The 16,523-nt window shown below is 35.0% G+C and overlaps 1 protein-coding gene across 1 annotated transcript in view; it reads left to right on the forward strand.

Annotated features, from left to right (window-relative positions):
• Positions 1-568: 568 nt before the first annotated feature.
• Positions 569-16,523, forward strand: part of LOC143256744 (uncharacterized) — a 79,172-nt gene continuing 63,217 nt past the window's right edge. The window contains exon 1 of the mRNA XM_076514379.1: positions 569-713. The gene's annotated coding sequence lies outside the window, so the exon portion shown is untranslated. The remainder of the gene's footprint in view (positions 714-16,523) is intronic.

Consider the following 16,523-nt stretch of genomic DNA (forward strand, 5'->3'; position numbering starts at 1 on the left):
TATCTAATCAAGGCATCACTGAGTAGCGGCCACCCATCCCGTTGGCTCAGTGGTAAATTTTGCAAATATGATGAAAATAAAATAGATATTCACAGTAAGAAGATAATAGATATCCCATTGTTTGTGTTTAACAATATCCAAACATACTCTGAGTCGTAATAATAGAATTGACACATTACTTGTAGTTTACGTATAGCGTGTCTGTTTTCTTAGAGGAAAGCCTCATCGGGCTATCTGCTGAGCCCACCGAGGGGAATCGAACCCCTGATTTTAGCTTTGTAAATCCGTAGACATACCGCTGTACTAGTGGGGGTTGTTTTACGTATAGTACCTTCACATCACAAAAGATATATAAATATATTATTCATATACATATATGTTATAATGTGTAAGCGTATGATGATTTTTAATATTTTTGAATATTGCATTTTATTCATACAGGTTTCATGCTAGAAAATACTGTATTTGCAATTTAAGTTTATTTTATCATCTCACGTATTTATTTTAATTAGATAGAAAATTAGGGGAGTGGCGCTACGTTTCCCTTCAGTTACATTCAAAACTAGAACAAGAACTAGGGAAATTCCCGACTTGCACCGAATATAAAACGTCAGGACTCCTGAGTTCTGTTAATTGTTATCAAATCAGTGTTTGTAAGGAGGTCCAGTTTTATTTGGAAACACTAATTTGGATATATTTATTAAAAACTAAAGGTAAGATTATAATATCTGATTTGTTTTATTTTTTGTTGCGTAATATGCGACGGACGAAGTTTCTATTTAAAAAAAATTAAATATAGCTTTATTTGTTCCAGCGCAAAGCTACACAATAGGCCATCTGTTTTATGTCCACAATGAGGACTCCAACCCTGGGTTTTAGCGCTGTAAATCAGTGAGTGTATTACTGATTTGGGGTTATGAAATTATTTGCTGAGGCGTCTGTCTGTACGACATGTTTGATGTTAAACTCGTAACTGTCCCTCGGTGAGACAGCGGTAAGTTTACGGACTTACACCTATCTACACGTATCTACACATAAAATATATAGTTTGTTTGTTTTGAACTTCGCGCAAAGCTACACGAGGGCTCTCTGCGCTAGTTGTCCCTAATATAGCAGTTTTAGACTAGAGAGAAGTCAGCACCACCCACCGCCAACTCTTGGGCTACTCTTTTACTAACGCATCTTATAATGCCCCCACAGTTGAAAGGTGCGACGGGAATTCCCAGATTATGAGTCCTTAACCATCGGACCATTCCGGGCCTAACATGGATGGACTATCTAAGTATTTATCTATACATGTGCTCTGTCCATCGTGGCTATCGAAACACTATTTTAGGTTTAAAGACCATTAGACTTTTCTCTGAGCCACCAGAGTTACTTATATATCGGAAATTATTGCAGCTTAATTTACAGTAGATAACGTGTATTCAGGAGCATCTGAACACGGAAGTTATTTTACAAAGACTCGGCCCGGCATGACCTAGCGCGTAAGGCGTGCGACTCGTAATCCGAGGGTCGCGGGTTCGCGCCCGCGTCGCGCTGAACATGCTCGCCCTCCCAGCCGTGGGGGTGTATAATGTTACGGTCAATCCCACTATTCGTTGGTAAAAGAGTAGCCCAAGAGTTGGCGGTGGGTGGTGATGACTAGCTGCCTTCCCTCTAGTCTTACACTGCTAAATTAGGGACGGCTAGCACAGATAGCCCTCGAGTAGCTTTGTGCGAAATTCCCAAACAAACAAATACAAACACTCAAAATCTATAATATCTTATAAGTAAACTTTATAAACGCTTTTTTTATGTTGTCACATTTGTAATTTCATAAATAATTGTCGGTTGAAGGATTTTACACTGTATAAATATGGTTTCTTGTTTTGTTTGTGTGTAACAAAATACACAAGGGACATCTTGTACCATACCCAACGTGGGTATTTAAACCCGAGATTTAGCATTACAAACTATCAGACCTGTCACTAAACTATCGTAGAACTTGGATGTAACATTTTCGGAACTTATGTAACTTGATTCAATTAGTTTCAAACGTCATTTGATTCTTTTTTGAAAGAGAAAAAGAGCAAATAATTTCTATCAGTTTAGAATAAATTACCGTATTGCTCCTAACTAACGCCTTTGCCGTTATTTTTAAAAAATTTGCCTTGTGTGGCACCAATAGTAATCCAACATATAATCCACTTTCAATACTGTAATTTTTATTTGAAAAAAAGAAGAAAACGAATACACACACACTCAATAACATTGAGTTCAACAAACCGCACGTGAAAAATAGTCTGGAACTGTACAAATACTGTAATTAGTGTTCCTCTTTGTAGCTTGTAACATCTCCGAAAGTGTTAATTAGAAAAAAATATTGTAATTTTTATAGATTCTGCAAACAGATTATGGAGCGTATTTCTTATTTATTTATAAACTGCCTTGTTAGATTTGATGATATATCGGGTAATTATTTGAATGCGTTTTATATTCCTGTGAAATTTGATACCACTTCTATGTTTATTTAGTATAGTTATATATTATAATATATAATGGTATTTCTTTGGAGGTTTTAAAAACGCCTTGCATAGAATCCCGGCGCTGATACCCTAGTTGCTAAGCGCCATTTAACGCTAAACCAACCAACAAACAGATTAGATTGCCTTGGCAATGGTTCGTTCGAGTTTTCATTCGCTGAGATATAAGTAGTGCTGCCACCTGAGCTAATCGGCTGATAGAGGCTGAAAACGCGAACTAAGCTAGGGGAATTCCCTATCTGCTCCGTATATAAAACGAAACGACTTTCCAATTGTGCAAGTCCTTATTAAAGAAGTGTGTTAGGAAGGTGAGTATTAGTTGAAAACACTAGTTTGGATATATCTGTATAAGTATTACAAATAATGCTTGATTAATTAATATTTTAGATACTTAATATACGACTGATAAAGTTTTTATTTGTAAGTAAGATATCAGAAATTATATATTTCAATATTATTGCAGCATAAGTTATGATAACGTTATTTTTGCACACGCGAAAATCATTTGAATGTTAAAGTTATTTCATCAAGAACAAACATTTGTAATGATATCTCATAAATAAACGACCCGGCATGGCTAGATGGTTAAGGCACTAGATTCGTCACATCGAATATGCTTGCCCTTTCAGCCGTGGGGGCGTTTTATTGTGTCGGTCAACCCCCAATATTCGTTTGTAAAAATGTAGCCCAACAGTTGGCGGTGGGTGATGATGACTAGATGTCTTCCCTCTAGTCTTACACTGCAAAATTAGGGACGGATATCGCATATAGCCCTCGTGTAGCTTTGCGTGAAATTCAAAACAAACAAACAAATAGTTGTGTGGGAGTTGTAACTGTGATAGTTTCATTTGTTGGCGGGTACTGTTAACTGTTTGCTCTTCCTGTTCAGGATTTCTAAATTGGGGATGGCCATGTTTTGTGTTAGGTGATATTTGAATTAAAAGTAAAATGTTTATGTAATATATTATATAATGAAACTAAATCATTATAACTTTATTTAGGCTCTTTGAAACACAAAACCTTTATATAACGATAACATAACTCAACGCGAATTAAATTATAAATAAAAATAATTATTATTACACTTTAGTCTTTACAAATACTACTAAGAGGCCAAAGAGCTCCATCCTAAAATGAAGAAAATTACGATCAAAATGAACAAAAGTTGGGACAAAAGTATATTTTCACGCATACACATCATACACTTAAAATCACAAACTGCAAACGCTTTCAGTGCCATTGTAGCGGGCTGCAGAAAATTTTAAAGAAACAAATAAACTAAAAGCATAACGTAACGTAATGCTTAGGAAAAAAAACACGACTTGTTGGTCCTTCTCAGAAGTCCCATCCTCTAAGCTAAACTAAAAATATTAAAAAAATTTAAAGCCAACCCTTATTATTCATATATCTATCAAGCATTCTACTAAAATCACTCAGATTTACTGCATCCACAACATTCCAAAGCAACCCATACCATAGGAAAAACCATCTTATTTGAAAAATAAAATTATATTAGCTGAAGACTGCTTCTACTTCGCCTGGATCTACATTTGTATACCTTAATATTATAATTCTCGCTGTTGAGTATGAAAAACGTTGATGCAACAATATTATGAATTTCTTTTACAATCTTAAATGCTACAAACTGACACCCTTTAACTCTTCTTTTTTCAAGATAAGGCAATTTTAAAAATTTTAATCTCTCCTTATATGACAGCCCCTTTTTCCCAGGCACCATTGTAGTAACCCTTCTCGTGATTCTTCCCTACAATTCAATGTATTTCCTAAGATAAGGAACCCAAGACTGAACGCAATGCAGTCTAATGTAGTCTAACCAGTGACCTGTACAATGAAATTATAACCTTTTTAGACTTATATTCAATATTTCTGTAAATACAACCTAAACTTCTATTAAACATACCATTAGTAACAGCACACTGCTTCGATAGCTTAAAAGACTGATCAATCATTACACCTAGAACCTTTTCTTTCATGAAACTCTTAAGGTTATTCCCATACAAATTATACTCATAATTCAAATTATTATAACCCACGTGCAATAATCTTGCATTTATCATAATTAAAACTCATCTGTCACCTATTTGCCCAAATCACTAAATGGTCTAAATCCTTTTGTAAAGCAGCAATATCTTCACAACCAGCGACACCCAAGCAAATTTAAGTAATTTATTGACCATTTCTTCATCTACGTCATTGATGTAAATCAATAAGAGTAATGGTACCAAGACTGAGCCTTGAGATTTACCACTTACAGCATTAATCCGGATTGACTGAAGTACATTTATAATAACACTCTACTTTCTACCATCAAACCACTCTTATATCCAATTAGTTAACGTATTTCCCACACCTATAGAGATAAGTTTCTTTACAAACCTTTTATGTAGCACTTTGTTAGATGCTTTCTGAAAATCCAGATACACCAAATCCACACCCTTACCCTCATCTACAAATGCAGCAACATTTTCAAAAGTATGTCAAAAGTTCTGTTAGATAAAATTTACCCTTAGTGAAACCATGTTAACTATCCGATAAAACTCTAAACTTTGTTAGAAGGCTTTGCAAAGTATCTATCATAAGACTTTTAAAATTTTTTCCCACAACTGATGTAATACTAATAGGTTCGTAATTACTGGGACAACTTTTACTTCCCATGAAGATAGGAGTGACATTTAACTAATTCCCAATATGTTGTACTGTTATTTATCCACTATTCAATGACTTACAAAGAATTGTGGCGAGTGGCTCGCATATCCAATCCTTGACCTCCCTAGAAACGTTCGAGAAATATTATCTGGCCCAGGAGCTTTATTATTCTTTAAAATACCTAATGTTAATTTTTAGAATCTCAGAATTTATATAACTGTCTTGTTCAACATTGTTTTCCTCTATCAATTGATGGAGATAAGGAATACTGCTTCAGTCTTCAATATCAAAGACTGAATAAAAAGCAGAATTTAATAATCTAGTCATTTCATAAACATCAGATACAAGTTTCCTTTATTAACCCTCATGGGTCCTATTCCCGTCCCAACATTTTGTTTACCCCTACTGTACTTTAAAAAATCGTTACTGTTAATTTTTATGTTTTCAGTCATATTTTTAATACATTCTTTTGGATGTTATAATTTCCTGTTTGACCAGCTTTCTTGATTTTCTACAATCTCCTATACTACCATTAAATTTAAATTTCTTAAATTTGCGATACTTTCCTATAATATTATCCTTTATATCCTTTGTGAACCAACCTGTTTTGTTTAACCTGCAGCAGACCCCTTTTCGTTTTGTGAAGAAGATATTTGTTTTGAATATTGAAATGTTTTTCTTCAGAAAGTTTGCACGTTTGCACAGTATCTCCGAATTTGTCACGACAGATAATTATTGTTTCATCACTTCAAAATAGGTGTTTCCCAACTTCCACTGTCTCAGCTATTTCTATATTAGAAGTTATCAATAAATCTAAAATAGCATTGTTTCTATTAGGTTCCTTGACCAACTAGTGAAGAAATCCAACTTGAACAATTTCCAGAAACCTTTCTCCCTCATAGTTTGACTCTAGCATTTCCCAAACAGTATACTGAAAATAAAATCCCCCATAATTATGACTTGATTAAAAGATGAAATCTTAAACTCACTGTAACATTTCTCACTAATTTCATCATTTTCATCTGGTAATCTGTAACAAATTCCTACTTAGAGTCTTTTCTTTTGACATCCACTAATAGAAATTCAAATGGATTCAATCTCCTTGATATATTATTAAAGCTGAAATTGGCTTAAATGTTCAATAAAATGGTCATTAAAACAAATCAGATCAAGTGTAATAGTGTTCATAGAAGTTTCATTTTTTATTAAATGATAGAAAACGAGTTTATTATATATAAAAGCTGAAAAATAATATGTGATAACAATGCCTAGAGATCATGCCTAAAAACACTGTGGGTGTGCCTCAGTCATCAAAAACATAGAGGTACACTGATTTTTATGGATTAAAAGTGCTAATTTTACACACACACATGCGCACACAAAACTATTAGTATAGTTCTTGTTCTCTATGGTATATATTTGTGAATAACTAAACTTATCTCTCGAAAGCCATGAAAAAGCATGGTTACACAATCATAAAAATAAGAGTTTAACGGATTACATATACATTAAAACATCTTCAGGTACTGAAAAACTGGTATCGTATTTAATCATAATTGCAAAGTTTAACGTTTCATGAGATTTTAGTTTTTTTATACGTCATTAAGTGTGTAATGTAAAAAATAAGAAACTGTAAAAATATTACAACCAATAACTGCAACAATTAGTAGCTTGTAGTCCTTTGGTTCTGAGTATGTGTCAACCCCGTGAGAGGGTTGGGAGTACACAACAAACCTGTTTCAATAAATTGCAAAGAATATTGTATACAAATTCGCTTGAATTGTAGATGGAGGATCCTTTCATGTAATACTATTTGGAATAGATGATGACGTACATAGCATTGGGTTATGGAATACCTCACTAGGGCATCTTATCTCGTGCTAAAAGGAGTGTTAGACTTGTTCTCGTTATTCAACTTGAGTTGCCAACATCTGTATCCTATATATGAGGAGTTAAATCAATGAGTACCTTCTAACACGTCCAGGCGTTTATCTGTCTTCACTTAAAGGAAGATATCAAACAAGTTACAGTGTTCACTCATCTAAAATAAACACAATCACTTAGCATGCCTCCCATCTTGTGGACAATCACCACTGTATAGCTCCATCCTTCAGCATCTGTTGTACTTCAGTAATAGCGACGTCCTTAGTGATCCAGGAAAGGTAGAACACGATGGTTTCACAGGTCTACCTTTTTATATTGATGGCACATGATTGCAAAAGATACCAACTTCATCCTTTGCCAGATAAACAACTATCTGAGATAATGCTCCCAACTTTATGGACGGATAGCAGTTTGTTTCATGCATCACTTTTATAATCACAAAGCACAGTGTTGACGCACTAGACGTAATGTGTAATAAAGAATGGAATGCCACTTGTGTATACAGGAGTAAAGTTACTCTCTATACTACATACCCTTGTGGAGTTCACTGTCCCTGGGCTTGTTCTGGAAAAACTGAATGAAACACTTTGTAGTACATCCATCCTGAAAATGCAAGTAGCAGATCCAAGGTAGGAAATGATTTCCTTCATTCTGAGAGTGAAATTTTATATATAGAGCTAGATATCTTTCTTTCTTCTAATGTCTAGTCCATCCCCTTTACCAGAATGAAGTTAGTATTCATTAGTCAGAGTCTTGCTGCTCTTGTGTCAACCAGAAACTCAAATGTTAACTCACGTACCTTAATATGATACGTAGTACTCTCCACTCATTCTCGAAAGAATGGTAGGTTGGGTATAAATTCTTTTTTAAAAGCAATCTACTGTGCTCTCCGTCCTAAGCTAGTGGTTAAACCCAGTTTGTTCTTTGTTAGTTTACTGCAGCTTTTGTTAAAACATCTACCATTCGCTGTTGGTTGTCCTAGGCCTATCTTTTGAGCCTTCAAATAGTACTGATGACTTTTGCTTACTTTGCTGCTAAAAATAGTGTGGGTGCTGTTGGTTGAGTGAGATCTCCTGAGCTCAGAGCTGGATCTAGTAGCCTTACCATTTTGCTGTTTGACAATGTAAATTGTGTACTTTTTGGTACCTCAATATTATAGAAATAGATGCTAAAACATCCACCACTTACTGTTGATTATCCTAGACCTGCTGAAATTTTAGCTATTACTGATGCTTTACTTCTTTCATCCTGGATAACGCCCGGGTAGCATCTTTGGTATTGGATGTGGCAGTTTTCTAGTGATAATACCTGGATAGCTTGGCAGATATATTGAAAACCATCGTGGCTGTATGACAGTGCTGGGGTGTATGGACAGTTTGTTAACATTCATTAGAGTTCTAGTCTATATGGTGAGGGTGTCTTAGTAAGTCAGACGATCTGATATTTATCCACTAAAGCTGTTGTTGTAGGTTTTTGCTCTTTCATGATTGGCCCATGATGGGTGATGATGACAACTGCCCCTGTTATAGTGAATAACATTTTACAGGCAGCCACTTGCCTGAAACATTTCAGAAACTGGCCCAAGCTGTCTTCTGCCACATCTTTGTACATCTGGGGTGAAATATGCTATGTTTCTCTCACAATATACTGCAGATTAAAGCCTCTCCCTTGCAAAATTTTGGACAATATCTGGTTGAGATTCCATTGATGTCTTGGGTGCTGGATATATTAAATGTTCTAAGGGACCTTGTGACCTAAATGGTTCATTTGTTCCTGGCCTTGGGTATAGGTTGCTAGCAGCAACTCATCAAAGAGTTCTGCTTTAACCCAAATTTGGAATTCCTCCTGTCTTGGGAGGCTCACAACTCAAGGTATGCTCGCTGTCTCTCATTCTATGGAAACACATTTTTTTTATTGACAAAAATCATTCAGCAGTTGAGGTTCCAGTCTTTCGCAGATGACTGTCAGTGGTCTGGATGAGATATAGGATAGCAGTATACTGGTTCGTCACAGTCTGCAAGTCTTGTATATACAACTTTGAGTGGTCTTGCACTCACTAGGTGCTAATCCAAGTCAATGACCGTTGATGGCTCTTTCTTCCTTTTACCACTACTGATATCTAAGGGACAAGGTTTGATTAAATGGTTTGTGTGCTACAGATGTCGACAGACTTTTCTGAGTTTGTGGCTCCAGGCTGACCAATGTCAGAATCAGAGAAGTCTGCAGTATTTCTACATCCAGAATAAGACTTTCCTTTGACTGAATACCTCTCTCATACGATAACCTATCTTGTTCATGAGTACATCTATAAGCACGCTTTACCAAAGATAAAAATGATAGATAACTCACAGTGTTAAAATATATACACAGTTAATTATCTATTTCAACGTTGTGTGCTATTTATTCAGTATTTTAACATGATACACAAGTACTAAGAGAAACAATACCAAAAACAGAAATGTTCACAATAAAACTTTGTGGTCACAGCACCAACATGTCTTTTTTCCATCTACTTGTGGCAGTTTAACCGATTTCAGAGTCAGGATTGAGCAAGAAATTTGCAAATTAATCTCAAGTTTAACTAAGTGACTGAGCTTGGAGCTAAGAACTAAACACATTAGATACATACTATCAAAGAGTAACACAATCTCTATTAAAAGCAAAGCAACAACATAGTGTGAATGAATATTCTTTTGCAAAAGTGGGTGAAGAAACATGGATAAAATGTTGTTGTTTTTTTGTTTTGTAATTAAGCCCAGAGCTTTACAATAGGGTATTTGTGCTAGGATAAAATATAATAAAGAATAAATTAACATACCTAAATAAAAAACACAGTCTTTACTGTGCTACATATTATAATTAATTTTGGATGAATCTCTGATTTATTATGTTACGTACGTTACGTATTACTATTTCAAATAACTGGAAATTTAATTTTAATTTAGAAGTTAATTAAACGTTAATATGTGTTACATTTATGATATTTGCCAATAAGATTGATGCACATAATTTTCTTTTTTAACACAAATATATTTTTATATAAAAATACAATTTATAATGACGATTATTACTAATAGTTATTACAAATGATGGTTTATATACAAGAGTTTTATAAACTTACAACAATAATGAGCCATATCTGATCTGGAACTGAATCTTTTATTGATGTTCAAGGAGAGCAAATTAATTCTTCGTTGAGACACCTATACACTTATTTTGACGGCTGACTTACCTGAATCACACGTTTGTTTTCACCGGCGAAAATATACTTAATGCTTTCGTAGAAGTACTCACGTTCGAAGTTAATTCATTGAAGTTGAAAGGTTTGTAATGTTCGACATCTATAAAGGTTTCTGGTCCGATTCCGCATTTTTCAGAGTAATAAGCGTTAATCACAATTATAGCTTCCGAGGCATGCAGCTCAATGATTGTAGAAATCCAATAATAATAATTGTCTCCAAACTGAAACACACGTAGGCATATTCATGTAAACGTATAAAGGTAAATCCATTACAGCTGCCCGACTATTCGTTTCTGAAACTTGAGGTTTAGTCTATTCATCTTGTTTGCTAAAATAATTCAGCTTTTGGTCTTTGTCTTACATTTAGGGTAGTCTAGGTTCCTCTGCCTAAATGATTAGAAGAGAACCTAGAGTTTTTACTCCTAATTTCATGGACTAAAATGTTGGCTATTTGAGCGTTTTTGTTACCCTGGATATCACTTTGCCCACATGTGTGAGGCTCTTTATATAACCGTTTTTTGACCATAGGATGCTTTGATATGGTCGATAACGGTCCATATGAACAAAGCAGACTGTTTCCTTCTTCTACATAAATATCTCAGCTTGTAATGGCTGAAAATATGCTATTAGCATTTATCTTCCAATATGTATGGACAACACGTGTTTTAAGCTTAATACCTTATGTTCGGAGGTGTGTAGTTAAATTCTCATGTGTTTAGCAAGGTGGGTCTGTTTGTTTTGTAAGCATTTATTTCTATATTCTGTCTAACCCCATAGCTCATTTAAGAAACGCTCGTACATTTTTTCCTTTAACTTTTATTATATGCATATCTGTCTTACTCTTAATAGTATTTATACAGTTATTTTGATCTTGTTAAAAAAACTGTGCATTTGTGGATACAGGTAAACATTAGAGGTGCTACAGTACCCTGTGATCTAGTTGTGCTATTGAGCTGCATTGTTTCGTTTTATTATTCTCTGGCAGTAATCTCTTTGCTCCTTGTTGTGAAAGCTCGAACTGTGTGTGTTATATGTACACACTATCACACCACCTCATTATTTTCCACGATGATCGGATTTCGGAGCACTGGCAGAGGCATTTTACTGCCAGCTATCCCTTCTTCAATTAGATAGCATGGTTTGCTAAATTTATTATGTTTACGGATCTTCATGAGGGAGTGTTTTTACACCAGTATTTGGATTTCTGTATGTCCAGTCTTTGATAATAGTCCAACTTGTCTAGTTAATGTTTTTAGAGGTCATATTCTGAACACTGTTAGTTGTAATAGTTGGTAAAAAGTTGAATACATATTTATACTAAACGAATTTCACGATTCCCACTTTCTGAGCGCCCTGGCGGTCTTAGATGGTGAGAACTGGCAAGATTTTTTACACAGTTGAGACTAATTGAGATCGGAAGAAAAATTTTAGTAGCACTGCCACACAACTCCGTATCTCCTTGTATAAGGGTCTGTACATTACTTTCAGATTTACAGTGAAAAATATTGACTTCGATGAGCAACATGATAAGAATTAGTTTCCAATAAATCGATGTGGAAAAGTCTTAGTATTACCATATTTTTTGTGTATTTAGTTTTCAGTGATATTAACTATAATAATTTGATCAACTAATAGATGGCGCTACAAGATACCGATAGTTCATGAACTGGCGGTCGTACTGTTTACTACAGCAAATTTATATTTTTATCGTTGAATATTGTGCTTATCCTTCATTTGCCTGAAAATGTGTGTAGAGTACGCCACTGTTTCCAAACCTTTACTTGCCAAAGGAACACTGACCTTATTTATTTATGTTCCTTCCAGACTTAATAAAACTAAATACGCTGGTTTTGTTACCACATGAACTACACTACACAGTCATAAGAGTGTGGTGTAGTCTTACAGTGTACAATAAAAGAGCAAGAAGACAAAGTGCACTTTGATTCCACCAACAAAATAAATTTATATAGACGACATTTTACGTTTGTTCATATTACGAATATTACCTTTCCCAAACTCCACAGCACACCTGTTGGGTTTGTTTGTTTTGTTTTTTGTGAATTTCGCACAAAGCTACTCGAGGGCTATCTGCGTTAGCCATCCCTAATTTAGCAGTGTAAGACTAGAGGGAAGGCGGCTAGTCATCACCACCCACCACCAACTCTTGGGCTACTCTTTTACCAACGAATAGTGGGATTGACCGTATCAGTATAACGCCCCCACGGCTGGAAGGGTGAACATGTTTGGTGCGACCGGGATTCGAACCTGCGATCCTCGGAACACGAGTCGAACGCCTTAACACACTTAACCATCTCGGGACCCCACCTGTTGAGAAACATTGGTGTTTACGCTGTAGTGAACGACACAAATATCGGTCCAGATTGGGTAAATTGCAATTAATTTGTACCTGAAATTTTTATAGCTGTGGATGTAAAAAAAACGAATCGAGTTAATCGTTTTATTGATGATAGTATGGTAACGCGTAGCGTGACTTCTGGAACACAGACAACGAAAGTAGTGGTTTAGAATGTCTGGTTTAGTTTGTTTCGAATTCAGATCAAAGCTTCTTTGAGGTTGTCTGAGTAGCCGTCTTTAATTTATGAGTGATAAACTGAAGGGTGGGCATCTTGTCGACACCACTCACTACCAGTTCTTGGGATTACTCTTTTGACAACTAATAACACTATGTAACACAAATTTTGTTCCTGGATATTATATGTTATTTCTTAATTGCTTGTGTTGTAAAAGGACAGAAAATGGCATTATTCCCTTCAAACTTTGCTCTTGTGATCTGGATAATGAAATTTAGAAATTAATCTATTTTCTATGCAAAAACGAGCAAATTTGCACATTTTTATTTACATAAGGTCTGAATAAAACAACATATGAATCAAAATGTACATGTATTTATACTAAAGTTATACAAAAATGAACAAAAAATGTTTAGAAGTGAATAGTTTTTCGAGATTTGCGACTGTAATGTAAATCACGTATCAGCCCCCAAATATAGTCTCACATCATGTTTTCGTTATACGTTCCCAGGTCACAAAAGCAAAGTTTGAAGAGAAAAATAGGTCTTTTCTATTCACTTTAGGCATAAGCAATTGGGAAATAATACTTTCTGCCCAGGAACAAGAAAAAGTAAAAATTTTGTAACGTAGTGTAATGGGATTAACAGTGACATTACTTAAAGGTTGAGCATATTCAGTGACAGGGATTCGAACTCGCAATCCACAGGCTTGCGAGTTGAACACCCTAACCATGGATATGACCACAAAAAAAGGGAGAGATTTATGAATATGTGGCTGAACAGTACATTTAAGATAGCCTGCCTTAACAATGGTAGTATGATATGGAACATTAAATGTTAAAATTAAAAATATTAGTTGTCTCACATATTTTATTTTTACGAGTAAAGACACGTCTTACTGCTGGAACTACTTGGCTGGAGAGACTAGCAATCAGCTCTGACTCTGGAACATCAGAGATCCTTTTTGATAATAACACTACGAGTTTTATTCAAAGATAAATGGGAATTACCTTCAATAGTTAAAGTAAACCGTCTTGCGGTTGTAACCTTTTTACGAACAAGTCTCCAGATTTTGGTTTCTTAATCGATTTTATAAAATCAGCTAGTCTCTGTAAGCTATTTTGCATGAAAAATGGGGCCACATTGGATAAGGACTTTTTTAGAAAGATAATGTAAGATCAAAAATCTAGGCGTGGTAATAACAAGAGAAGGTAATAGATTGGTTCCAGATTCATCCATCTGCAGTCGTTAACTAATTATTACGTTTTGTTTTCCTGATTTTCAAAATCCTCAAGAAAATGAAAAGCCTTAGCACATACTGATTTTACCCACCAAGGAAGTGTTACAATGTCAAATTAGAACAGTGCAGTAACTTCATATTTAAATATTTATGGGCATTAGACCCAAAATTAGCACTGGATATAACATCCTCAACACCTGGCACTCAATTGACCCTAATTCTGGGAACCACTCTCAGGAAATCCATCTTCAGGAATTCAAAGTTAAATTGGTGTGTTACAATGCTCTTGGTACCGTTCAATCAACAGAATCCGCTCTTTCCTGGACTTGGCATGGTCAGTTGGCTAGAGAGCTCTACTCGCAATCTGAGGATTGCAGGTTTTAATTCTCATTCAGTCAAATGTGCTCGCTCTTTCAGCAGTAGAACGTTATAATATCACGGTTAATCACACAATTCGTTGGTAAAAGAATAACCTGAGAGTTAGCGGTAGGTGATGGTGACTAGCTGTGTTCCCTCTAGTATTTCCGTGCTCAATTAGGAACAGCTAGTTTTGCGTGAAATTCAGACCACTCAACCTCTTTTCCCCTTCAATGGTTGCTACGCACAGTAAAATTGGCGGAATTTTGGATTCCAGAGGAAGTAAAGTGTACAAACATAGTCTTCCCTGGAAGTTCCTTTTACCATACACAGGAATTTACATCAAGAAGTCATTACGGGTGAACGAGAACAGTGTTTTATGATATATTGCATTCTTGATGAATGAATGCTCTCAAACCGTTTTAATTGAATGTTTCTAACGTTTGACTAGCCAGCGGCATTAGATAAAATTTTTAACACAGTTCAATTGTTAACTTAACAACTTGAAAGCGTGAGGAATTATGAAACTTTAAAGAACAGTTTATTGTTGCAAACAGACAGTATTAATGTTCTTTACTAAAAAATTCCCACTATAAAGGTTTCCTAATTGGATACACGTTTTAAAACTTAAGTCATGCTAACTGACAAAGATCTTTACTGTATCATATTCTTTCATAAAGTATTGGATATTGGTTTAATATCTATTGTTTTCTACTGTCTCCAAATCCATATCAAACCCATATTTTGTAAACCGTGGCCATCTTTTATGTTAACAAGATGAAATTTGAACCTTTGGTTTACGAGTATAATCTGTTTTAATCTCTGAGACTAAAAAAAAAATCATCAGATTTTCCCACATAGGGTAAAGAAAAGATCCTTGTAATGCATCCAAATTTAACCGTACAGCCATATCTTGCTCTTGCGAGCATTCATTCTCTGCACTGAGACCTCTCAAGAGCAAGTTCCATAGCACAGAGTGGAGTCTCAATGACTTCATTATGCTTTCGGTCAAGTCAAAATGAGTGCCAATCACATTATGAATGATGTAATCGTTTTCAGTACCGTTTCCTTTAATCTGACTGTGTTATCTGTGATCAGTCAGTTACTGTTTTATGTACGTCGTGAGCTCAGTTTAGATAAATTCATTTATTTCATGTTTATGATGGTTTACATGTAATTTGGTTCTTGTACTTTGAAAGAAGATCTGTAAACAGTTTTACGATCTTCTCCATTGTACTAATTTGTATTGTAGCTAACTGTAGAGTAATTTAGGACTTAGTTTACATAACTAGGTACTGTATTATCATTGATGTTATATTTAAATTGTTGGTGTTGCTCTATCAGTAACTTTTATTATAGGTTTATTTTGCTGTACATTATTGTTAAGTATCTTACATGCTGTTGCTATAGTTCCAATGATAAGTGTAGATAACTTGCATTGTTTTGTATAAAATGTCTTCGCTGTTTCTGCATTATATGCTGACGTCATATAAACACATAGTGTGATTATATTTTCTTCCCATTCTAGAAGGTTCACGTAGTGATAATCCTTGCGCATTTTAAGACTTTGATCCGAAGCCTGTCAAAAGCTAGTCTTACGTAAAGGTATAGAGAGTTAGAATAATTTTTTTCTGTTAGCCTACTTCTTCATGACTTGTACATTTTTTTTTAACTCTTAATTTCTGCTTTTGATGTGGAAACGTAGACCTGATATTAACATGTATTTTTCTTATCATCTTACCAGTCGTGTTAGTTACAGAAGGAAATTTGTTTTTTGGGCATTTTACCAAGATGTGTGGGCTGATGGTTTGCTTTGAATAAAGTAGAAAACTTCACAATGGGCTATCTGCGCTCTGCCCGCTTTCTAGTGCTGTGAGTCCGCAGATATACCGCTGTGCTGCTATGGTGCGTGGGTGAATGGCTCAGTTTATGAGTTTTTGCGCTAAACTTAATATGTAAAATTCTGTAGATTAACTGTTATTTTTTTAGTCTGTTTTTCAGAAGAGTCTTATCTTCGTCTCTTAGTTGTAAAGACGTTAATTGTGTAATGCTTTGGTTCCAAATTTAACCGCCTAATAT

Source organism: Tachypleus tridentatus, chromosome 7, assembly GCF_004210375.1.
Source record: "Tachypleus tridentatus isolate NWPU-2018 chromosome 7, ASM421037v1, whole genome shotgun sequence".
NCBI lineage: Eukaryota > Metazoa > Arthropoda > Merostomata > Xiphosura > Limulidae > Tachypleus > Tachypleus tridentatus.